Source organism: Lynx rufus, unplaced genomic scaffold, assembly GCF_022079265.1.
Source record: "Lynx rufus isolate CCGP_SWC_20201006 ecotype Redwood Valley unplaced genomic scaffold, mLynRuf1.p SCAF_11, whole genome shotgun sequence".
NCBI lineage: Eukaryota > Metazoa > Chordata > Mammalia > Carnivora > Felidae > Lynx > Lynx rufus.
This window is the reverse complement of record NW_025814825.1, coordinates 37,350,990-37,375,829: the sequence shown is the minus strand read 5'-3', so window position 1 is coordinate 37,375,829 and position 24,840 is coordinate 37,350,990. Positions and strand designations below refer to the sequence as shown.

The 24,840-nt window shown below is 37.3% G+C and overlaps 1 protein-coding gene across 4 annotated transcripts in view; it reads right to left on the bottom strand.

Moving 5' to 3' along the window:
- Window positions 1-24,840, bottom strand: part of LCOR (ligand dependent nuclear receptor corepressor) — a 143,776-nt gene that overhangs the window by 74,036 nt on the left and 44,900 nt on the right. The gene's annotated exons all lie outside the window — the stretch shown is intronic.

Sequence of the window (24,840 nt, the reverse complement as noted above, 5' to 3'; positions counted from 1 at the left end):
CAAACCTAAAAGGAACATTTGCATTTTTGTCCATGATTAACATTCAATACAAATTCACAGCACATTCGAGAACAACACAAAACAGACAACACTAGAAATAACCAATGAAAGAATGGAAACTCACGGGTTGTCCTATCATTGTACAAAATCCCAAATACCTCCTTACATAAATGCTCAAAATCCATTTTAAAAGGCACCTTTCCCAATGGAAGAGTCAAATCGTTTCAAAATTTCCACAACATTCTGGATTAATCTAAATAGCCTGTTTCTGAATATGAACTGAGATAATAGATTTTTCAAGCTAACAGTTTTTTAATGTTTTGTTTATCTTTTTGAAAGAGCACAAGGAGGGGAGGAGCAGAGAGAGAGGGAGACAGGATCCAAAGTGGGCTCCACACTGACAGCAGTGAGCCCCATGTGGGGCTCAAACTCACGACCCAGGAGATCATGACCTCACAACGCTCAACTGACTGAGCCACCCAGGCACCCCTCAAGTCCACAGTTTTCTGAAGAAGGAAAATTCTCACTGAGAATACCTTTATTACTAAAGAAAAAATCATAATATTTTAAAAGAAAAAGATCTTTGTAACTTTTTCACATTGCCACAATAACTACTTGCTGGTTCCTTTATGAAGGTAGAACTCACTAGTTATACATACAAAAAAAAAGAAAGAAAAAATCCAGATATATCTGTATATAAATGTTTAAAATATTATCACCTTCCACATTATTTAAAAAAAAAACTTTTTTGGATTTATTACCTCAAATATGGCCGATTCAATGAAAAACAATGAAAAAATCTTGGCCATCTTACTGTTTCCTATGGTTCATAAAGAGAATAAGGAGGGAAAAGGGGAAAGGAATCAGACTGCACCTTTATATAACATAACAGAAATAACAGGTTAAGAGTGGTGGTTCCCAAACTAAGGATCTCACTGGGAGCTCAAACAGTTACAAGGGGTCCATGAATCCATATGTACTTCAAGAATGATCTTCAGAAAGAATTAACGTGTCTTGTGCATGCAGTGTTCATAGTACTGTTCAAATGCAAAAAAAAAAAAGTTATTGTAACTAAGAAAACACACAAAATGTACCTGAATTCCTAGCATGTATTATGTATTTTGGTGCCCTATGTATTTTGTCACATAATCTATAATCACAACTTTCTAATTAAAAAAAATTAGTTAGAAAGTACTCTTATGCTCAAAAGGGAGGGAACCACTAATTTAAAATACTATAGCCAGGTGGATACATGCGGTTCACAACATAGTTAGCACTTCCTTACTACAAATACAATCACCATAAAGGGTTTGAAGGTAAAGGGGTAGAAAAGATGGTGCTTACAAACAGGATTTTGTCTCTTTATAAGAATAATAATGCAGGGGTGCCTGGCTGAGTCGGTAGAGCAAGGGACTCTTGATCTTGGGGATATAGGTTCAAACAAGCTGCACAGGAGATGTAGAGATTACTTAAAAATCTTTAAAAAACTAAAAAAGCTAAAAATTTAATACGGGGCGCCTGGGTACCTCAGTAGGTTAAGAGGCCAACTTGGGCTCATGTCATGATTTCGCAGTTCACAGGTTTGAGGCCCTGCGTCCCTCAGGCTCCGTGCTGACAGGTCTGCTTTGGATTCTGTGTTTCCGTCTCTCTCTGCCCCTCCCCTACTTATGCTCTGTCTCTCTCTTAAAAATAAATTTAATGGCACAAAAACAGACACACAGACCAACGGAATAGAATAGAAACCCCAGAACTAGACCCACAAACGTATGGCCAACTCATCTTTGACAAAGCAGGAAAGAACATCCAATGGAAAAAAGACAGCCTCTTTAACAAATGGTGCTGGGAGAACTGGACAGCAACATGCAGAAGGTTGAAACTAGACCACTTTCTCACACCATTTACAAAAATAAACTCAAAATGGATAAAGGACCTAAATGTGAGACAGGAAACCATCAAAACCTTAGAGGAGAAAGCAGGAAAAGACCTCTCTGACCTCAGCCGTAGCAATCTCTTACTCGACACATCCCCAAAGGCAAGGGAATTAAAAGCAAAAGTGAATTACTGGGACCTTATGAAGATAAAAAGCTTCTGCACAGCAAAGGAAACAACCAACAAAACTAAAAGGCAACCAACGCAATGGGAAAAGATATTTGCAAATGACATATCGGACAAAGGGCTAGTATCTAAAATCTATAAAGAGCTCACCAAACTCCACACCCGAAAAACAAATAACCCAGTGAAGAAATGGGCAGAAAACATGAATAGACACTTCTCTAAAGAAGACATCCAGATGGCCAACAGGCACATGAAAAGATGTTCAGCGTCGCTCCTTATCAGGGAAATACAAATCAAAACCACACTCAGGTATCACCTCACGCCAGTCAGAGTGGCCAAAATGAACAAATCAGGAGACTATAGATGCTGGAGAGGATGTGGAGAAACGGGAACCCTCTTGCACTGTTGGTGGGAATGCAAATTGGTGCAGCCGCTCTGGAAAGCAGTGTGGAGGTTCATCAGAAAATTAAAAATAGACCTACCCTATGACCCAGCAATAGCACTGCTAGGAATTTATCCAAGGGATACAGGAGTGCTGATGCATAGGGGCACTTGTACCCCAATGTTCATAGCAGCACTGTCAACAATAGCCAAATTATGGAAAGAGCCTAAATGTCCATCAACTGATGAATGGATAAAGAAATTGTGGTATATATACACAATGGAATACTACGTGGCAATGAGAAAAAATGAAATATGGCCCTTTGTAGCAACGTGGATGGAACTGGAGAGTGTGATGCTAAGTGAAATAAGCCATACAGAGAAAGACAGATACCATATGGTTTCACTCTTATGTGGATCCTGAGAAACTTAACAGGAACCCATGGGGGAGGGGAAGAAAAAAAAAAAAAAGAGGTTAGAGTGGGAGAGAGCCAAAGCATAAGAGACTGTTAAAAACTGAGAACAAACTGAGGGTTGATGGGGGGTGGGAGGGAGGGGAGGGTGGGTGATGGGTATTGAGGAGGGCACCTTTTGGGATGAGCACTGGGTGTTGTATGGAAACCAATATATCAATAAATTTCATATATATAAAAAATAAATAAATAAATAAATAAATTTAAAAAATTAAAAAAGATTATTTTTAACAATTTAAAAAAAGAGAAGAACAATGCAGAGCAAAAGACTTTTTTGTCCACAGTATTAAGCCATTGTTTTCAACAGAATAATCTCTAGAGTCTATGTTAACTACATTGTAAAGAGTTGATTTTTCTACACTATTTTCTAGATTCTAGATTTTTCATTTATTATTAAGGAGCAATTGTTTTTCAACTCTCCTTAATTCTTCCCATCAAAATTATTCCAAGGACATTAACAAAATCAAACTATCCATTCAAGTAATAAGAGTTATCTGTGTCTCTGTTTATTATTTGCTAAAACATTTTCTGCTAAATCACTATGGTCTCTCTTCCCCAAACTAGGGAGGAGAAAGGGTTGGACTGGGGGTTTAGAGGTTGGGGAGATGGTGGTTAAGAGACTGAGAAGGAATCGCTAGATCCTATCTATCTTGGGCCTGCAAACTAGATATTCTCAACACTAGCCTCCCCTCCCCAAACCCCTTAAATAAATCCCACAGCCTGCCTCCCAACTCTAAAGCCCTATTTCACAAATATTAATGAAAGCATTTCAATATCTTTAAAGTACCAAGTACACACTGCAAATAGCTAAAAGAGATTATAAGTGGCTCCTGTCCCAAAGAACACATGTAATATGCTTTCATCTAGGTTTATATGAAATTGTGACGAATTCCAAACTTGCATACTAAGTATAAATTCCTGAGAAGGAAAAATGTTAATATAGCAAGAAATAATACCAGGAAAAAAAGGCTTATAAGCTTTGAGAGTGAAAATTATTAAAATTACAAAAGTAACAGAATCTGAAAGAATAAGAAAATAGAGTAAAAACTTCATCAATAACACAGAGACACTGAACAAAAAACTGAATCACATATCAAAAAACCATGAAAGGGAAAGACCAAAAACAATAAAAAAAAAAAAAATCTGGTGACTTAACCACAAATAATTTTGACCAAAAGAGCAACTATAAACAGGTCACTCCTATTTTGCTCACATCTGTAACAATACATTAAACCTTACAAATATTATCAATTAGACACTGTAAAGCCATATCCTGCTACCCTGTTAACTGAATTTAATGCTACTCAGTTTTATTAATATTAAATATTGAATTTAGCAGTTGCATAGCAACAAGAAATGGCTCATGTGCTATGCTTGACATTAACAAAAGGCAAATAAGGGAAGAACAAATGTATTCAAAATTTATACCATGATCTCACAGAAAAGCCATGAGATCAATAACAAAATGCCATGGAAAATTAAATAAATACTGAAAAAGACAGCTATGTCATTATGTTCAATCACTAGAGCTTAAAAACCATCTTTATGGAATACATTACATGTGAGGAAATATTCATAATTTTATTGGACACAACCAGTGTTCAAAGAATTCCTGTCCAACACCACAATGGGTCTCAAAGTTGGGTCTCCAGTCTCTTCCTCACAGCAACCTCCACTGTGTTTTTAGACTACTCCTAAAATACTGCTTTGACAATGCCACTATCTGTTCAGAAAAATTCTTTGTTTAAAAAACAAATCCCAAATTCTTAAGTCCAGCAATCAAAGCTGCTTATCATTTGGCTCCAAGCTACCATTAGCAGCAGCCTTATTTCCCACAACTTTGTGCCCATTCTCAGAGCTTGTCATGTTAGTATTCTGATGTACTCAGTCATCCTAATATTTTCTCAGGCCTCTGCATCTCACCTCTGCCAAAATAAATTATCTCGTTCAAGGCACTCTTCAATTTGTTCAACAAATACATGTCTGCTTATTCAACTGACATTAACTGAGAGCTGACCATCTAGCATGGACAATGGCAGGCACTGATAGTGTGAACAGCCAGTGGTGAACAGACATGGTGACTGCCCTCATGAAGTTGGATTTCCAGTTTTCTCATCCTCAGAATTCACATATCACTCTCCCCTTTTAAATAAATGTCAATTCCTTATGTTTTCTTTGTTTTCTGTCATGTGCAAAGTGCTCTCTATGCAATCTATTCTGTAAAATAAAATTTGTCACAGGCTATCTAAACTTTATTTTTTTGCTTTTCTTTTCATGTATTTATATCTTATCTCCTCAAGGAGATTTAATATTCCAGGAAGGCTAGGCAGGTCTTCCTGTTTCCCTCATTTTTCTCTCTTAAACTACGACTCTACATGCTTGGTTTGCAGCTTCTGATTTAATCATCTACCTCTCAAAAACAAAAGATAGATTAAAATTTTTCACATATTCCCTCTTCAATCTTAATCATAGTCACTACTTTATTTGTAACCAAAACGGAATAGGTTATGAAAAATAACAGGACAGAAACATATCAAATACATAGCGAACATAAGTCAGTAAGCAATATAGTTCGTGCTTTTGAAACCAAAAATTAAGGATGGAATGAAAAAATGGTTCATGGGTCTTGGGAACCTTTTCTCTGAGGTACAGTATAGACATTAGCAGTTTGAGAGATAAAGAGGTGCTAAAAAGGAAAATCAGAGGCACGTCAGAAAATTAGCAATTTTTACATCAAGGTCCTGGGGTATCTTGTAAAACTTGGTGCTTGGTATAAAAGAGCTCGGTCTCCAACAGAGTAGTATTATTTTATGAAATATCAGTTCAGAGGTGCTTGCTGGTTTAAAAAAAAAAAGGCACCAGATTATATAATAATTCAAAATAATTCAAAACAAAGACCTCCTAAAAAGAGAAAACAATGTTTACATAAAAAATAATGGTGGGGGGAGTGCCTGGGTTGGTTCAGTCAGCTGGGCTTCTGATGCTTGATTTCGGCACCAATGATCTCACATTCCTGAGACAGAACCCCGAGTTGGGAGCACAGAGCCTGCTTAAGATTCTCTCTCTCACCCTCTGCCCTTCCCCTGTTCATGCTTGCATATGCACAGAAAGAAAGAAAGAAAGAAAGAAAGAAAGAAGGAAGGAAGGAAGGAAGGAAGGAAGGAAGGGAAAGAAAGAAAGAAAGAAAGAAAGAAAGAAAGAAAGAAAGAAAGAAAGAAAGAAAGAAAGAGAGAGGGAGAGGGAGAGGGAGGGAGAGGGAGAGGGAGAGGGAGAGGGAGAGGGAGAGGGAGAGGGAGAGGGAGAGGGAGAGGGAGAGGGAGAGGGAGAGGGAGAGGGAGAGGGAGAGGGAGAGGGAGAGGGAGAGGGAGAGGGAGAGGGAGGGAAAGAGAGAGAGAAAGAGAGAGAGAGAAAGAGGAGAGAGAGAGAGAGAGAGAAGAGAGAAAGAGAGAAAGAGAGAAAAAGGTAAGCAGTATACCAGTAAAATTAATAGTTAAGTGTAAATAGTTGTTACTGGGGAGCCTAGGTGGCTCAGTCAGTTAAGTGTCAAACTCTTGATTTCAGCTCAGGTAACGATCTTGCACTTCATGGGATGGAGACTGCCTGGGGCTCTACACTTGGAGCCTGCCTGGGATCCTCTCTCTTTCTCTGCCCCTCCCGTGTGCTCTCTCTTTCTCTCTCTAAATAACATAAACTTATAAATATCTCTCAAAATAATAAAATAAACCTATATATAAACAAACACGATATAATTTAAAAAGTAATGACTTAGGAATAACATCCCAGGGGTGCCTGGGCTCAGTTGGTAGGCATCCCACTTCAACTCAGGTCATGATCTCATGGTTCGTGAGATCAAGCCCCGGGTTGGCTCTACACTGACAGAGTAGAGCCTCCTTGGGATTCTCTCTCCCTCTCTGTCTCTCTCTCAGATGCCCCTCCCCATCTCATGCCTGCTCTCTCTCTCAGAATGAACATTTTTTAAAAATAAAATATGCAATTGAATAGCTGATTTAGACTTGTAGTTTTAGACTGAAACCTTAAGTTTGTACACTGTATTAGAATACTTAAACTTATGAACAATCACATTTATAAGTCTAAATTATGATTCTTAATATTTACTTAGACACGAAGGGAGATTTTGTTAAATACCTAAAGAGAAAATATAAAAATTTTAATTCATAATTACAGATTAAAATGCTTTAAAAGTTAAACTAAAATATTTATCAGAAATTTAAAATTAGAGTAAGATCTGTATTTTAGGAAAAGTAGGTTTTACATTTATAACTGTAAGTAAAAGTGAATATTAAATTAGAAATCAAAGTAACCATGCCTTATCTTATACACAAAGCCACCTTAAGGATATTATTTTTTAAATATCACTTTTAACAGCAAGAACCAATCGAGTGTTAATACAGAGCTCAGCAGTGTGGGTATACAGAGGATCTGTTGAAAATATATGCCCTGCCATTAAGATTTACACACATTTCTGCTACCATGCATATACTGGTAACTCTCCAATCTCTTATCTCTTGCCCCAGACCTTATTTCTAACTGCCTGCTCCATTCATATCATCACCAAGATATCCCAAATACCTCAAAAAGTCCAAATCAAAATCATTCTACACTCCTTTTACTTCATCTCAACCAGTGACTCCTGTATTCCTTACCAGGAAAATGGCATCCCTAACCCCTTCAACCTAAACCATTCAGATTACAAATCTCAGTCTGTCTGATTCCATTCTTTCATAAGACAGTAATCAGGTCTTCCAGTCACTGAGTCCTATTCATTCCAATTCACACAGATCCATCCAAACCTATTCTCTTTTCCATCCCTAAAGTCAGGTCTCACCATCTCTTACCTTAATAATTACAGTACATGTCGTTCATATTATCATTAACTGAGCCCTTAGCTGACATCAGGCAAGCACTGTATCAGGTACTTCATACCCAGTATAACAAAATCTTCAGAAGAATACTGTAGAGTAGGTATTATTAGTACCTAGTACACATAAGAAAATCAAAGCAACTAATTTTTTTCATACAACTACAAAGAGGCAGAGCCTAGGTTTAAAACCAGGCCTGTGATTCTACAACCCAGGCTCTTCAATTTCTCTACTACCTACTAATAACATCTTTGAACTTTTCATTCATTTTACTACTTCAGCATCCCCCTACACCACCATCCCCAACAGAATCCATCCATCACAATGCTGCCAAACCTTTTCCATCTTTTCTCAGTTTTACCAACCTTTGATGGTTTCCAATAATACTGAAGACTTCAAACTCCTGGATGATACCCAAGATCACTGAGGGTCTGTGTAGCCTCATACTACCTTTTCAGTCTCGCCTGCTACCATTTTCTACCTATACACACTATGCTCTAGTCAGACTGACTTATTAATCACTACATATATGGCAATGCTTCCATGCCTTTTAAGCATAGCATGTCCTCTACCTAGAATGTTCTCCTGCAACCCTCAATCTAGTTCATTCTAAGGTATCCTTTAGCTCATTCCTCAAGCCCCAGGCAAGCTTAGGAACATCCTCATCAGTGCTGCTTATACTACCACTTATAAACTACATACACTGTAATTATTTTTTGGCATTTTATCCACTAGATTTTCAGCAAAGAACTGAAGCCTATCTATCTTTCTCTTAATATCAACCTGTTTCTTAAACTAGTTTGTAAATTTTTGTTGGAAGAATGTAAACACACCTTCCTAATTCCTATACCCTTATATTTACCTGAGTGGTTTTAGATTTTAGAATGATTCCACTTTATATGTCTGGCATGTTAAAGACCCAAATAAACAGTTAAGTAAAGTAAATAAAACACAAGGGTAATCGATATCTGATAGAAAAAGGATGGATTTTCTGCTTGAGTTCAACCAAGTTCCCTTTATCTATGAACTAAAACCAGAACATAATTAATGGCTAGCTTTGCTGGTCCAAGAACAGAGATGACAGAATACTTTTTTTCATAAAAAGTTGTAACCACAGCAAAGACAGAAAAAAGAGTAAGATAAGGTCCTGAAAAAGGAGGGGAAAAGAATATGTACTAAGTAACTGGAACATTACCAAAATAATTTCATATATCTACATACATAATGCCATAAATGAGATTCTAAGATGTTAAGTAACCAAAAGAACAAAGGTAGTAAGTAGCTAGGTCAGATGAATTTAGTTCTTTGGAAATCCAAGGGCAGTTGGGTTCATTTTTTCTGTTATATATTACTCTACCCAAACTGTCTTGGGTAGAGTAATTATGTTAAAAAGAAGCCATTTAAATGCAAATCGGAAGTTGATTAGGAATGAGTCAATTACACCAGGAGTTCACAATCTGTGGGCCACAATTCCTTAGAGGAACTCCATCATTACAAGGTCAGTAAATCCATATGAGCACGGTTTGTAAATTAAATAAAAATGTGCTTGTATATACAGCCACTATTTCTTCAAATGCTATTTTGCTGTGAACAAAATATAGGTTTCTTTAAAAAGCATTACTGAATTTGTAATAGTCTTTTGTCATTACATATTTTCTCAAACATAATAAAATTACACTACAAGGTGGGAGATGGGCAATTTCTTTCGTTTTCTTTTTTTTAAGTTAAATAATATAAAATCATTTTCTACTGTTTCTGAGCCTCCTTTTCTTGGTGGACTATATAGATACTGTCTATGAGTCAGATACTAGGGATGCAGCTGTGAACAATAAAAAGTTCCTATCAAGGAACTTTAATTCTGGCAAAGAAGACAAACGATACAAATGATGATGATGATGATGATAAAATGTATGATAAAAGTAAGTCAAAGTAATGATAGAAGAAGACAGTAGAGAGGGGGATAACAACTAAGCCCTGATAAACCCTGACTGAGTACATGGAGAAAACTTGGGAAGGGAATTAGGAAGGAGAATCTTTAAAGAGGTCAGGAGAAGACTTTAAGTGGCAACATTTTTGAGCACTGAATGCAGTGAGGGATCAATCCACACAGATATCCAAGACAGGAACATTCCAGGCAGATGGAACAGCACTGAAGCAGTATATGGTATGAAGTATGGTATAGCTGAAAAACAGCAAAAAGCTGGTATTATCTGAGCAAAGTGAGTAAGGTAGAAGGTAGGAAATGAAGTCAGAAATCTAGAGGCAAGAATCTGTAGGCCACGGTGAGGATTCTGAATTTAAAAGAAATCAACTAGTTTTACCTTTGGGTACTGGTGGAGGTGTTACAGACTTATATTGTTTAAGATTACCAGGTGGGTGCACAGATAACTGATTATGAGGAAAGCATCATTAAAAGACTATCATTACTAGAGGCCTGGCAAGAGATAATGGTGGCTTGAAATAGTATGGCAATCATGAAGGTAGAGAGCGGTGGCTGGATATAGAAAATATTTTGAAGATATAACCAACTTGCTCTGATGATGCACTGGATGTGGAATGGGAGGGAAAAGTATTAAAAACAATACTTAGGCTTCTGGTCTAAGAACTGAGTGAACCTTAATGTTAATTTTCTAAGATGGAGGGGCGCCTGGGTGGCTCAGTCGGTTAAGCGTCCGACTTCAGCTCAGGTCATGATCTCATGAGTTCAAGCCCCGCACTGGGCTCTGTGCTGACAGCTCAGAGCCTGGAGCCTGCTTTGGATTCTGTGTCTCCCTCTCTCTCTGCCCCTCCCCTGCTCATGCTCTGTCTCAAAAATAAAAAACATTAAAAAAAAATTTTTTTTTTTTTAATTTTCTGAGATGGAGAGAACTGAAGGAGAAACAATTTTGGCACAGAGAAATCTAGTTCAGACTGGGACACATTAAATCTGACATGCCTTTCACAAATCAAAGTGGATACATGCAGAAGGAATTGGATAGGTGAATTTGAGTTTAAAAGGAGAAAGTTTGGGTTCATTGGAAATCAAAGTACAGACAGAATTTAAGGCCTTAAAACTAGAAATCACTTTCAGTTAATGAGGCAGATAAAAATGAAAGGAAGGAAGAAGATTGAATACTGGAGCATTCCAATGCTTACCAATTAGAAAAGAAAAGAGACTGAAAATATGACCAGGTCTCATTTATGGTTATATATCCAGTATCTGGCAGACAACTTCGTTGTTAACACTTTAAAAATACGATAGGTCATCTGAACCATTTTATATGGCATGTAATTAAAATAAGTAGATATACCTTTCTACCTCTCATACAAGAGAAGATCTTGAAAGGAAGCACATACCCTTCAATATAGTCAAACACATTTCTTTAAATTTCTGTAATATTCATGTTTAAAAAATCACTACTTTTGGGCCACCTGGGTGGCTCAGTCAGTTGAGCATCCGACTTCAGCTCAGGTCATAATCACTTGGTTCCGGAGTTCAAGCCCCACTTATGGCTTGCTACTCTCAGTGCATAGCCCATTTCTGATCTTCTGTGCCCCCCCCCACCTATGTCCCTCCCCTACTCACGCTCTCTCAAAAATAAATAAAAATTCAAAAAAAATTTTTTTAATACAAAAAAAAATGACTACTTTATAACATTATCTCTAACATACCTTAATATATGGCAGTACAAAAGATCAAACTTTAATCTGGTCCCTACTAAAATAAGCTTCCACAAGTTTATGAAAATTTTAAATTAAATGAAAGTTTGAGTTAGTCTTCAGATTTATATACATATTTACATATAAAGTAAATTCTAAATAGACTTTGCTCAAAAACATTCAGTGACTACCTACTGTCTGCAGAATAAAATCCAAACTATGAAGTGTGGCTTTTAAATCATTCCAGAAGTGAATTTTTCAACCCTCTCCCTTCTAATTTCCTTCAAGGACGCTCAACTCAAAACTATTTTGTTTCTTGAATATAACTTGCTTTTGCTTGTCTTAATCCCTCTTCTCATCCTGTTCCTTTGGTCTAAAAAGGCTTCTCTCAAATCTCAATAGTCTTGATCCTGCTTTGTCTTCAAGGCCATAGATCAAAAGTTCCTTCCAACTGTTATCTTCCCTTTCAATTGACTCCAATATCCTTCACTTTATCCGTTCTGAATTTTCAACATGAATGAATATGTTTTATGTGTCCAACTGAATTCTACACTCAATGTTATAATGTAATAGAAGGAACACTAGTGTTCAGGAAATAACAGACTAGTGGTTAACAGCATGGATTCTGAAGCCAGACAACCTAGGTTCAAATTTCTGACTTGACCTTTTAACAGTTCTATGGCCTTAGGTAAGTTGTCTTCTTTATTCCTTACCCTCCTTAGCTATGAAATTGTTTTGACCTCAAAAAATTAAGATAATTAAATACTTGCAAACTTTGGAATAGTATCTGGAAAGTGTAATAGAAGCACTATATTATAAAATGTTTGAGGAAGGAAACAAAGGAAGAATGTATTTTGGTAACTGCTCTTTTTTCCTTATGATTTAAAAGACAGCTACATACAACAGTAACTATAAATTTATGTTGATGAGCATGAAAATCAACAAGGAACACTGGAAAATAAAACGCCACATTTCTACCCAGGAGGATGGATAGCTAACAGTGTACTTGGGGAGTAGGGGAAAGGAAGGTTACATATCTGTAACCTCCTCTTAGATGTTGGTAGAGTGTATTAAATTAATGCTACTCATCATAGCTTGTGTAGGAGTAAACTTTCTAAACTACTGGAGAGAGACAGAGAGAATCTCAATGTAACCATGGACAGGAAGAGGTGGGATCAAAGTAATAGGAAAGCACAGGAAAAAGGCAGGATAAGTTTTAAATAGAAAAAAAAAATGCAGAAGTTGAACTTTTATTAAGAGAAGAATATTCATCATTTATTGTGATGTGAATCCTGCGTCTTTATATTAAACCTTTTTCCTTTAGAAAAAAATAAATTTATGTCAACGGACATATAATTTATAAAGATGTAATTTGTGACAATAACAGCATAAAATAAGGGGATAGAACTACACAAGAGCATAGTATTTTGTATACTATTGTAACTAAGTTGTTGTTAATCTGAAATACACTTTTATAAAATAAAATGTTAATTATATATCCCCAGGGCAAGCACTAAAAATCATTAATAAATTGTACAGAAAAATAAATAAAAAGGGATTTAAAATAGTATATTAGAAAATATTTATGACACAAAAGAAGGCAGTAATGGAGGACTTTAAGAACAGAACTGAGGGGCGCCTGGGTGGCGCAGTCGGTTAAGCGTCCGACTTCAGCCAGGTCATGATCTCGCGGTCCGTGAGTTCGAGCCCCGCGTCAGGCTCTGGGCTGATGGCTCGGAGCCTGGAGCCTGTTTCCGATTCTGTGTCTCCCTCTCTCTCTGCCCCTCCCCCGTTCATGCTGTGTGTCTCTCTCTGTCCCAAAAAAAATAAATAAACGTTGAAAAAAAAAAAAAAAAAAGAACAGAACTGACATAAGACATGTAGAAAACAAATAGCAAAATGACAAATATCCTTAATACTAATTGCATTAAATGTAAATGGATGGATTAAACTCTCCAATTAAAAGGCAGAGATGGGCAGAATAGATTTAAAAAAACACACACACACACACACAAAACATGATCCAACTATATGTTGTCTACCTGAGACTCATTTTAGATCTAAAGACACAAAGAGGTTGAGAGTGAAAGAAAAGACAGTCCATGAAAATAGCAACTAAAAGAGAAAGGGAGTATGTATACTAATATCAGACAAAATATATGTTAATACTTGTTCCAATAGGGGCACCTGGGTGGCTCAGTTAGTTAGGTGACCGACTTCAGCTCAGGTCATGATCTCACGGTTCATAAGTTCGAACCCCACCTTGGGCTCTGTGCTGACAGCTCAAGAGCCTGGAGTCTGCTTCAGATTCTGTCTCTCCCTCTCTCTCTGCCCCTCCCTTGCTCATGCTTTTTCTCTTTCTCTCTCAAAAAGAAACATTAAAAAAATTAAAAAAAAACTTGTTACAATAGACAAAGATATATGACAAAAGAGTCAATCTGTCAAGATTTAACAATTAAAAACACAAATGCACCTAACAGAGCCCCAAAACATGAAACAAAAAAATGACAGAACTGAAGGGTGTAATAGCTCACTATTATAGACTTCAACACCTCACTAGCAATAATGGATAAAATAACAAGGTAAAAGATACAATGGAAAGAGAAAACTGTAACAATACCATAAATTAACTAGACCTAAAAGACATACAAAGAACACTACACCCAACAAAAGCAGGATATATATTACTTTCAAGTGCACATGGAACATTCTCCACAGTAGACCATATGTTAGACCATCAAAAAAAGTCTCATAAATTTAAAAAGCTGGAAATCATACAAAGTATCTTCAACAATAATGCAATGAGATTAGAACTGATAACGGGAATTGGAAACTTTCCAAGTCAAAAAAAAGTAATTACAATGAAAATTAGAAAATACTTTGAGAAGAATTAAAAATAGCCACAAAACATCAAAATGTATGGGATGCAGCAAAAGTAGTGCTCAGAGGGAAATCTGTAACTGTAAACACCTACATTAAAAAAGTATCACAAATGGGTCGCCTGGGTGGCTCAGTCGGTTGAGCGTCTGACTTCGGCTCAGGTCATGATCTCACAGTTCGTGGGTTCAAGCCCCACCATCAGGCTCTGTGCTGACTGCTTGCTCAGAGCCTGGAGCCTGCTTCAGACTCTGTGTCTCCTCTCTCTGCCCCTCCCCCGCTCACACTTTGTCTCACTCTGTTTCTCAAAAATAAATAAATATAAAAAAACAAATTTTTTTTAAAGTATCACAAATCAATAACCTTACTCTTTAAGGAACTGGAAAGAGATGAAGAAACAAATGCAAAGTGAGCAGAAGAAAGGAAATAATGAAGGGCATGGATTTAAAAAAGAGAATAAAAAAATTAGTGGAACCAAAACTTCTTTGAAAAGATTAACACCATTGACAAACCATTAACTTGAGTGACCAAGAAATAAGAGAAGACTCAATTTACTAAAACCAGGAATGAAAGTAGGGAATATTACTGACTTTACAGAAATACAAAGGATTATAAAAGAATACAATGAACAATTATATGTAGAAATACAAAGGATTATAAAAGAATACAATGAACAATTATATGTCAACCAATTGATAACATAGATAAAATAAAATGGACAAATTCCTATGAATTACCAAAGCTGACTTAAGAATAAAAATGTGATCTATAATAAATTAAAATAGTAATACATAAAATATCGTCAAAGAGCCAGATAGCTTCAGCGATAAATTCTCCCAAACATTAAAAAATATATATTTATTTATTTTCAGAGAGAGAGAAAGAGCATGCACAAGGGCAGGGGAGGGGCAGAGACAGAGAGAGAAAGAGAATCCCAAGCAGGCTCCACACTGTGAGCAGCACAGAGCCTGCCTGACATGGGGCTCAATCACACAAACCATGAGATCATAACCTGAGTTGAAACCAAGAGTTGAATGCTTAACCAACTAAGCTACTCAGGCACCCCAATAAGAAACAGTTCACCCAAACATTTAAAGAAGAAATAATACCAACTCTTAGGAAACACTTCCAAAAAACAGAAGAGGAAAGAATACTTCCTAACTCATTCCATAGGTCAATATTACTCAGATCCCATAAGAAAACAAAGATAGCACAAGACAACTACAGACCAATCTCTCTCATGAATATAGATGCAAGAATCCTCAACAAAATAGTAGCAAACCACATTCAGCAGCATATTAAGAGGACTACACACCATGGACTTAACCCAGGAATGCAAGGGTGGCTCAATCAATTTTTAAAAACCAATCACCACATTAATAAAATGAGGGGGAAAAATAACATAATCATCTCAATTGACACAGAAAAAACATTTAACAAATTCCAACACTCTTTCATGATAACACTCAATAATCTAGGAATAGAAAGGAGCTTTCACAACCTGATAAAGGCCATCTATGAAAAAACTCACAACTAACAGAGTCAATTGTAGAACACTGAAAAGCTTCCTATTAAGGTGAAGAACAAGATAAGGATGTTCATCCTTGCCACTTCTATTCAATACTGTCTGGAAGTTCTAGCCAGAGCAATTAGGTAAAAGAAATAAAAGGCATTCAAATTGGAAAGGAAGAAGTAAGACTACTGCTTTTCACAGATAAGGTCTTACATCCAGAAAATCCTAAGAATCCTAATGATCACGATTAACAAGTTCAGCAACATTGCAGGATACATGAAAAACATACAAAAATAAGTAGCATTTCCATACATCAACAATGAACAATCTGAAATTAAGGATCCAATTTCATGTATAATAGTATCAAGAAGAACAAAATACTTAGGAACAAATTTAACCAAGGAAGTGGAAGAGCTGCACACTAAAAACCACAAAACATGAAATGTCAAGAAATTAAATACTTAAATAAACGGAAAGACATCCCATGTTCCTAAATTAGAAAACCTAATATTGTTAAAATGGCAGTACGTCCCCGCCAAAGTGATCTACAGATTCAATGCAATCTCTATCACAATCCCAACTATGTTTTTTGTAGAAACTGACAGGCTTATCCTAAAATTCAAATGGAACTGCAAGGGAGTCCAAATAGCCAAAACAATCTTGTTTTGAAGTTGGGGGGAAAAAAAAGAAGGTTGGAGGATTCACTCATCCTAATTTCAAAAATTACTATAAAGCCACAGTGTTGGCACAAAGATAGACATACAGACCAACAGAAATGTGTCCAGATATAAACCACACATCAATGGTCAACTGATTTTTTGTTTTTAATGTTTATTTATCTTGAGAGTGTGTGTGCACATGCAAGCAAGCAGGGGAAGGGGAGAGAGAGAGAGGGAGGGAGAGGGGGAGGGGGAGGGGGAGGGGGAGGGGGAGGGGGAGGGGGAGGGGGAGAGAGAGAGAGAGAGAGAGAGAGAGAGAATGAATCTCAAGCAGGCTCCACACTGTCAGCCCAGAGCCTGATGTGGGGCTCTATCTCACAAATTGTGAGATCATGACCTGAGCTGAAATCAAGAGTCAGTCACTTAACCACCTGAGCTACCCAGGCTCCCCAATGGTCAACTGATTTTCAACGACGATGTCAAGACTATTCAGTGGGGGAAAGAACGGCCTTCTCAAGAAACAACACAGGGACTACTGAATAACCATGTGCAAAAGAATGAAGTTGGACTCTTATCTCACACCATACATAAAAACTCAAAATTTATCAAAGATCTAAATGTAAGAGAGAAAACTATAAAATTCTTCAAAGGAAACATAGGGGGATAAATCTTTATGACTTTGGATGTAGCAATGGGTTCTTACCGGACACCAAAAGCACAAGCAACAAAAAAATTTTAATATTAAACTTTGTAAATTTAAAAGCTTCTAAGAATCAAAGAATATTATGAAGAAAGTGAAAAAACCCACAAAATAGGAGAAAATTTTTGAAATCATACATCCAATAAGGGTTTAGTATGCAGAGTATGTGAATGACTCTTAAAACTCAAAAAACAAAACAAAACAGGTAACCCAATTTAAAAATGGGCAAAGGACTTACATTCACATTTTTCCAAAGATTTACAAATGGCCAACAAGTACATGAAAAGATGTTAAATATCATCATTAAATATCATTAACTATCACTAGGGAAACTGAAATCACAACCAGGAGATACCACTTCATACCCACTAGGATGGTTATTAAAAAAACAAACAGGGGCGCCTGGGTGGCGCAGTCGGTTAGGCGTCCGACTTCGGCCAGGTCACGATCTCGCGGTCCGGGAGTTCGAGCCCCGCGTCGGGCTCTGGGCTGATGGCTCAGAGCCTGGAGCTTGTTTCCGATTCTGTGTCTCCCTCTCTCTCTGCCCTTCCCCCGTTCATGCTCTGTCTCTCTCTGTCCCAAAAATAAATAAACGTTGAAAAAAAAATTTAAAAAAAAAAATAAAATAAAAAAAAATAAAAAAAAAATAAAAAAACAAACAAACAAACAAAAAAAACAGAGGGGCGCCTGGGTGGCTCAGTCGGTTAAGCACCCAACTTTGGCTCAGGTCATGATCTCGTGGTCTGTGAGTTCGAGCCCTGTGCTGGGCTCTGTGCTGACAGTTAGGAGCCTGGAGCCTGCTTCAGATTCTGTGTCTCCCTCTCTCTCTGTCCCTCCCCCGCTCGTGCTGTCTCACTCTCAAAAATAAGCCTTTAAAAAAAAAAAAAAAGGAAAAGTAAGAAGTGTGGGTGCAGATGTGGAGAAATTGGAATCTTACACACTGCTGATGGTAATGCAAAATGGTGTGGATGTTGTGGAAAACAGTTTGGTGGTTCCTCAAGATAAATCAGAATTACCATGTGACCTAGCAATTCCATTTTAGTACAAATCTAAAAGAATCATAACAGGTGTTCAAAATGTGTACATGAAGATTCAGACATGCATTATTCACAACAGCCAAAAAGCAGAAACACCCAAATGTCCATCAACTGATGAATGAACGAAATGGGGTAAAGGCATACAAATGAATAATATTCAGCCATAAAAGGGAATTATGGACAGAATGTTTATGTTGAAAGCCCTAACCTCCAATATACCTGTATATTTTAATTAAGGTTAACTGGGGTTGTAAGGGAAAAGGGGATGATCCAATAGGATATCTTTTTTTTAAGTTTATTTATTTGAAGGAGACAGGACAGTGTGTTGGGGGGAGGGGCAGAGAGAGAGGGAGACAGAAAATCCCAAGCAGGCTCCTCATTGCCAGCATGGAGCCCCATGCAGGGCTCGAACCCATGAAACCATGAGATCATAACCTGAATCAGAATCAAGAGTTGGGCGCTTAACTGAGCAACCCAGGTGCTCCCATCAGGATTAGTGTCTTATAAAAAAGAGACACCAGTGGGGCACCTGGGTGGCTCAGTCGGTTAAAGCGTTCAATTTTGGCTCAGGTTATAATCTCACAATTCGTGGGTTCAAGCCCCACACTGGGCTCTGTGCTGACAGCTCAGAACCTGGAGCCTGCTTGGGATTCTCCGTCTCCCTCTTTCTCTGCCTCTCCCCCACTCACGCTCACTCTCTCTCTCTCAAAAATAAAATAAACATTAAAAACAAGAGAGACACACACCAGAGAGAGCTCCCCTCTCCTTTACACTCTAGTACAGAGGAAAGGCCATGTGGGGACACAGTGAGAAGGTAGGCTTCTACAAGCCATATAAAGAATACATACCAGAAACTGACCCTGCTGAACCTTGATCTGGAGCTTCCAGCCTCCAGAACTGTAAGAAAATCAGTTATCTGTTTAAACCACCCAACATTTTGGAAAGGCAGCCCGAGTTGACTAATACAGGAATGAAATACGGATAATGTACTGTAACATGGATGAATCTCAAAAATATAATGCTAAATGAAAGAAGACAAACACAAAAGGCCACATACTGTATGACTCTTGATTATATGAAATGCTTAGAACAGGCAAATCCAGAGACAGAAAGAATACTAAGTGGCTGCAAGAGGACGAAGGGGGGAAATAGGAAGTAACTATGTAATGAGTATTGGATATCTTTTGGGGATAATAAAAATGCTATGAAGTCTGACAGTGGTAATGGTTGTACAACATTGTGAATGTCCTAAAAGCTACTGAATTGTACACTTTAAAATGGTTAAAACAAGTTTTACTTTAATCTGTAAAAAATTAATACTGATAATGACTCTCAAAGGTATTATGCTAAGTTAATGAAGCCAGTCTCAAATGGTTATATTCCATATGATTCCATTTATATGACAATCTCAAAAAGACAAAACTATAGTGATGAAAAACAGATTAGAGGTTGCCAGAGGTTTGAGGAGGGGTGATTACAACACAAGAGCACAAGGGAGTTGTTTGGGGTTATAGAACTATTCTGTATCTAGACTCTGGTGGGTACACAAATTTATACATGTAATAAAATTACTATAACTGTACCCAAACGTGATCAATTTTTCTACATGTTTATTTTTAAATAAAATTTTTGCTACCAAAAAAATTCAAGTTTTGCACTTGGAAAGGATCTTTGACCAATCTTTGATTTGTAAACATCAGGTAGTGGCCATTTGGAAAGTAATAATTCACTGAGTTGTGTGGATCTTCCAAATGACATTTCATTGTACAATATCTCACCAAAAAAATTACATTTGTTAATATCACCACCAACCTCAACAGAAAGTTTTTTTTTTTAAGGAAGTTGTCACACTCACAGTGGAGGATAATACATTTTTTAATATTCTGAATTTTTTCTTGAAAGCTGGAATGTTATCATTCCATGCCATTACACTGGCAACCAATTTGTTAAATTTTTTTCCTTGATGTGTGACAGGCTCACTTCATTTTTGAGAAAATGTCTGTAAATACTGAAGCATGAAAAACCACAGCTGGTTAGACGTTCTTCCAAGTAAAATGGTGTTCCATGGAAAAAGTAGTATCTAGTTTAGCCCACAACTCAGTCACATAAGCACTTTATGCATACTTCCCATTTCATCAGATAGACTATTACCAAGACATGTACTGGGGTCAAGATAGTAAAAGCAGCAATTCTCACTGCCTCATCAAGAGCATTCTTAGGTGAAACTGGTGTTTTTTTAAATATGTGTGTATAACAGTGGAAGACTATAAAGACTACTATAATAGTTTGGTGCCACTGCCTTGATCTGTGCGCCAACGGTCTTAGCCACCACATTCTTACAACCTAAGTACAAATGTCAACACAGTGCAAAGGGAAAATAATATTTTAGTTTAAGTATGCAAATAGTTTTGAACTTGCAGATCCCAGAAAGTCTCAGGAACCATCAGGGAGGACCATGGATCACACTTTGAGAATGAGAATGATCAAATCAATCTATCTTTGTCACAGTTTTCTTGCCCCATTATAGTTGGAATTAATAGTTATATTTTCAGAATACTGTAACATTTCTTTAGTTCTCAGTTTGCTGAGGAAAAGAATATAAAGTAATATGGCTAGAGGACTGGTTTTAAAATAGGAAACAAATGGGTACTTTTGACTGGAGAAGCAGTAGCATACTTCAGCATTCAGTCTAATTACTACAAGTGTTCAGAAAGATGCAGAGTGGAGAGTTTTTAAAAGTCCAAAGACTGAATAACAGTTCAGTAAAATCTCTTAAGGCTGTGCAGAAGAGAAACTAGTATTTTGAGTGAATAACTACAAGTTAATACATTTAATGAAAAAAACCCTATTTACACAATGACTGACCCTAGGTAATCATTAGTACTAGATATCATTGTATAATATTCTCTGAATCTACAATTACTAAAGAAATAACTGAGTTATTATAGTTAAAAGAGAATGCCAAAACTCCTGGATGTCTTTAGGAAGAGTGCTATATATTAAATAGTATCCCAACTACATAGTGATAAACTGATTCTTAAAATTATGCATATTAACTCAAGAACAGTAAATACAAAGGACTAGAACAATATATGAGTCTTTAAAATCATTAAGAGGAAAACATAATCCAGACATAATTCTAACAAGGCATTCCTTTAAAAAAAAAAACATTTTTAGCATTTATTCATCTTAGAGAGACAGAGCACAAGTACGGGAAGGGCACAGAGAGAGGGAGACAGCATCCCAAGCAGGCTCCAGGCTCTGAGCTGTCAACACAGAGCCCAACGTGGGGCTTGAACTCACAAACCATGAGATCATGACCTGAGCCGAAGTTTAACCGACTGAGCCACCCATGCGCCCCACAAGGCATTCCTTTTGACAATGATGTAGAATAAACTTTAAAATACTTCATAGTACAACTTTAAGAAGAACCTAATCAACCCAAATTCTCAACTAGAATCCCTTTTAAGAAAAACTTAACATTCTAATGCTAAGAAACGAATACAAGTCAATAAGCTATTAAAAATGTCATTTTAGAAAAATTTAGTTATAAAGTTCAAAACAGAGGCCGATTCTGAAAGTTTTATATATTTTTTAAAATTCTTAATGTTTATATATTTTTGAGAGTGAGACAGAACATAAGCAGGGGAGGGGCAGAGACAGAGACACAGAATCTGAAGCAGGTTCCAGGCTCCAAGCCGCCAGCACAGAGCCCAACGCGGGGCACAAACCCAAGGACCATGAGATCATGACGTGAGCTGAAGTCGGACACTCAACTGACTGAGCCACCCAGGCGCCCCATGAAAGTTTTCTATTTAAATGAACAATGATATTCCAAATAACTATAAAGCATTGCACTTCCTTAAATTAAGCACTGAAACCATGACAAGGTAATGTTTAAGAAAGTTTCCCTAAAAAGCCTATAAGGATTTATAGGAAACTTCCTGTTGTTGCTCACTGACAGGTTTACAGATGGGACCGAACTATTCATGGAAATATATAAAGATAACTTAAAACTCCTGTTATTGGGGCACTTGGGTGGCTCAGTGAGTTGAGCATCCAGCTCCTGATTTCAGCTCAGGTCATGATCTCAGCCGTTTGTGGGATCCGGCCCCACAGCAGGCTCTGTGCTAACAGAGTGGAGCCTGCTTGTAATTCTCTCTCCAAATAAATAAACTTAAAAAAAGTCCTCTTACTATAAAATCGTAGATAAAATATGTGGGTATTTTATCCATAATGAGTAAAATTTGTATAAAGGCTACATACACTTCTCTCTCCCACTCAAATACACACACACATTCTCTCTCAATGCATAGCTAAGCTCAAAAGGCTGGCAGGAAAGGCCTTCGGTGCTAGAAGTGAAAGAGAACCTGGAAGACTGAGCTGAGAGTATGCTGACACACTGAATGGGTGCTGATTAAGTGTAGGTAATCTGGGAACTTGGGTTTTAACACTCATGCAGGGACAAGAGAAGAAAGGCCTTAAGGAGATTAAAACTGAGGACTCTAGGGGTGCCTCAGTCGGTTAAGCGTCCAACTTTGGCTCATGTCATGATCTCGCGGTTCATGAGTTCAAGCCTGCATCGGGCTGTGTGCTGACAGCTCAGAGCCTGGAGACTGCTTCGGATTCTGTGCCCCCCTCTCTCTTTGCCCCTCCCCTGCTCAGGCTCTGTCTCTCTCTTTCTTTCTCTCTATCTCTCAAAAATTAACAAACATTGGGGTGCCTGGGTGGCTCAGTTAAGCGTCTGACTTCGGCTCAGATCGTGATTTCACGGCTCAGGAGTTCAAGCCCCACATGGGGCTCTGTGCTGACAGCTCAGAGCCTGGAGCCTGCTTCAGATTCTGTGTCTCCATCTCTCTCTGCCCCTCCCCAACTTGTGCTCTGTCTCTCTCAAAAATAAACATTAAAAAAAATTTTTTTAATAAATATTAAAAAAAAAAATTTTTAATGAGGACTTAAAACAACACTTCTCAAAAGTGTGGTCCACTGACCCATCACATCAACATCTGGCAACTCTTTCCCTAGAAATGAAAATTCTTAAACGACAACCCAGACCTAATGAATCAGAATCTCTGTGAATGGGGCTCAAGAATCTTCATTTTCCTCCTCCTAGGTAGACAGAATATAAGGTACTCTCCTTTTACTGGAGAAGATGAATCCCAGGCTTGTGCCTTGCATAGTTTTGGAATCCAAATACACACTACAGGGGCGCCTGGGTGGCGCAGTCGGTTAAGCGTCCGACTTCAGCCAGGTCACGATCTCGCGGTCCGTGAGTTCGAGCCCTGCGTCGGGCTCTGGGCTAATGGCTCAGAGCCTGGAGCCTGCTTCTGATTCTGTGTCTCCCTCTCTCTCTGCCCCTCCCCCGTTCATGCTGTGTCTCTCTCTGTCTCAAAAATAAATAAACGTTAAAAAAAAAAAAATCAAATACACACTACATCAGCAGTTTTCAAACATTTTAGTTTCAGGATCACTCTATACTCTTAAAAATTATTGAGGATTTGCAACACTTGATCTCAGAGTTATAAGTTCAAGCCCCACACTGAGCACAGAGTTTACTTTAAAATAAAAGGAAAACAAAACAAAAATTTAAAACTCAAGAATACACAAGACTCACACTCTATTAGCTATCCGAGTAATGATACCATATCCCATAGCCTCTGGAAAACTCCACTAGTGAGTGAATGATGAATGAAAAGTCAAGTAACGTCTCGATATTATTATGAAAACAGTTTGACCTCTAGGACCCCCCCAGGACTCTCTGGACCACACTTTGAGAACCACTGCACTATCTGAATTATTTAGGAATCCCCTAACTATAAAATTAACATAAAATTGGTTTTCCAGGTTTCTGAAAGGGAGGGGTGGCAAATTCAGACATTCCGTAGAAGCTCTCACCATCTGCCCACACAAGATTCCTACAGGGAAAAAAAACAACCCATGTCAAACACAAGCCCACATACAATAAAACAACAACAACAAAAAACCCATGAAATCTATAGAAAATAATTTATCAAAAGAATAAGCAGACAGTAAAAAGAATTAAACCCCAAGAACATAAAATGTTATAATTATGTTTTTGTTATTACAAATAAAATAAATTATAACATTTTAATAAGAATACAGCATATTTAAACACTTAAAATGTTTTATGTGATACAGATAACCATAGTACATATACATATTTACTATTTTATATGTGAGCTATGTATGACATGGTTTTAAAATTCCACATAGCAATTAAGAACCTACCACTCAAGAGAATAAGAGGACAAGCCACAGAATGGGAGAAAATATTTGCAAAAGACACATCTGATAAAGGACTTACCCAAAATATGCAAAGAACTGTTAAAACTCAACAGTATGAAAATGAACAATCTGATTAAAAATGGGCAAAAGACCTGGACCTCACCAAAGAAAAGAGATTGTAAGTAAGCGTATGAAAAAATACAGATGGCAAGAAAGCATATGAAAAGATGTTCAACATCACAATGTCATTAGGGAACTGCAAATTAAAAGAAGATACCACTACACACACCTATTAAAAGGACCAAAAAAACAAAAACAAAAACAAAAACAAAACAAAACAAAACCCAACACTAACACCAAATGCTGCTGAGGCTGGGGCA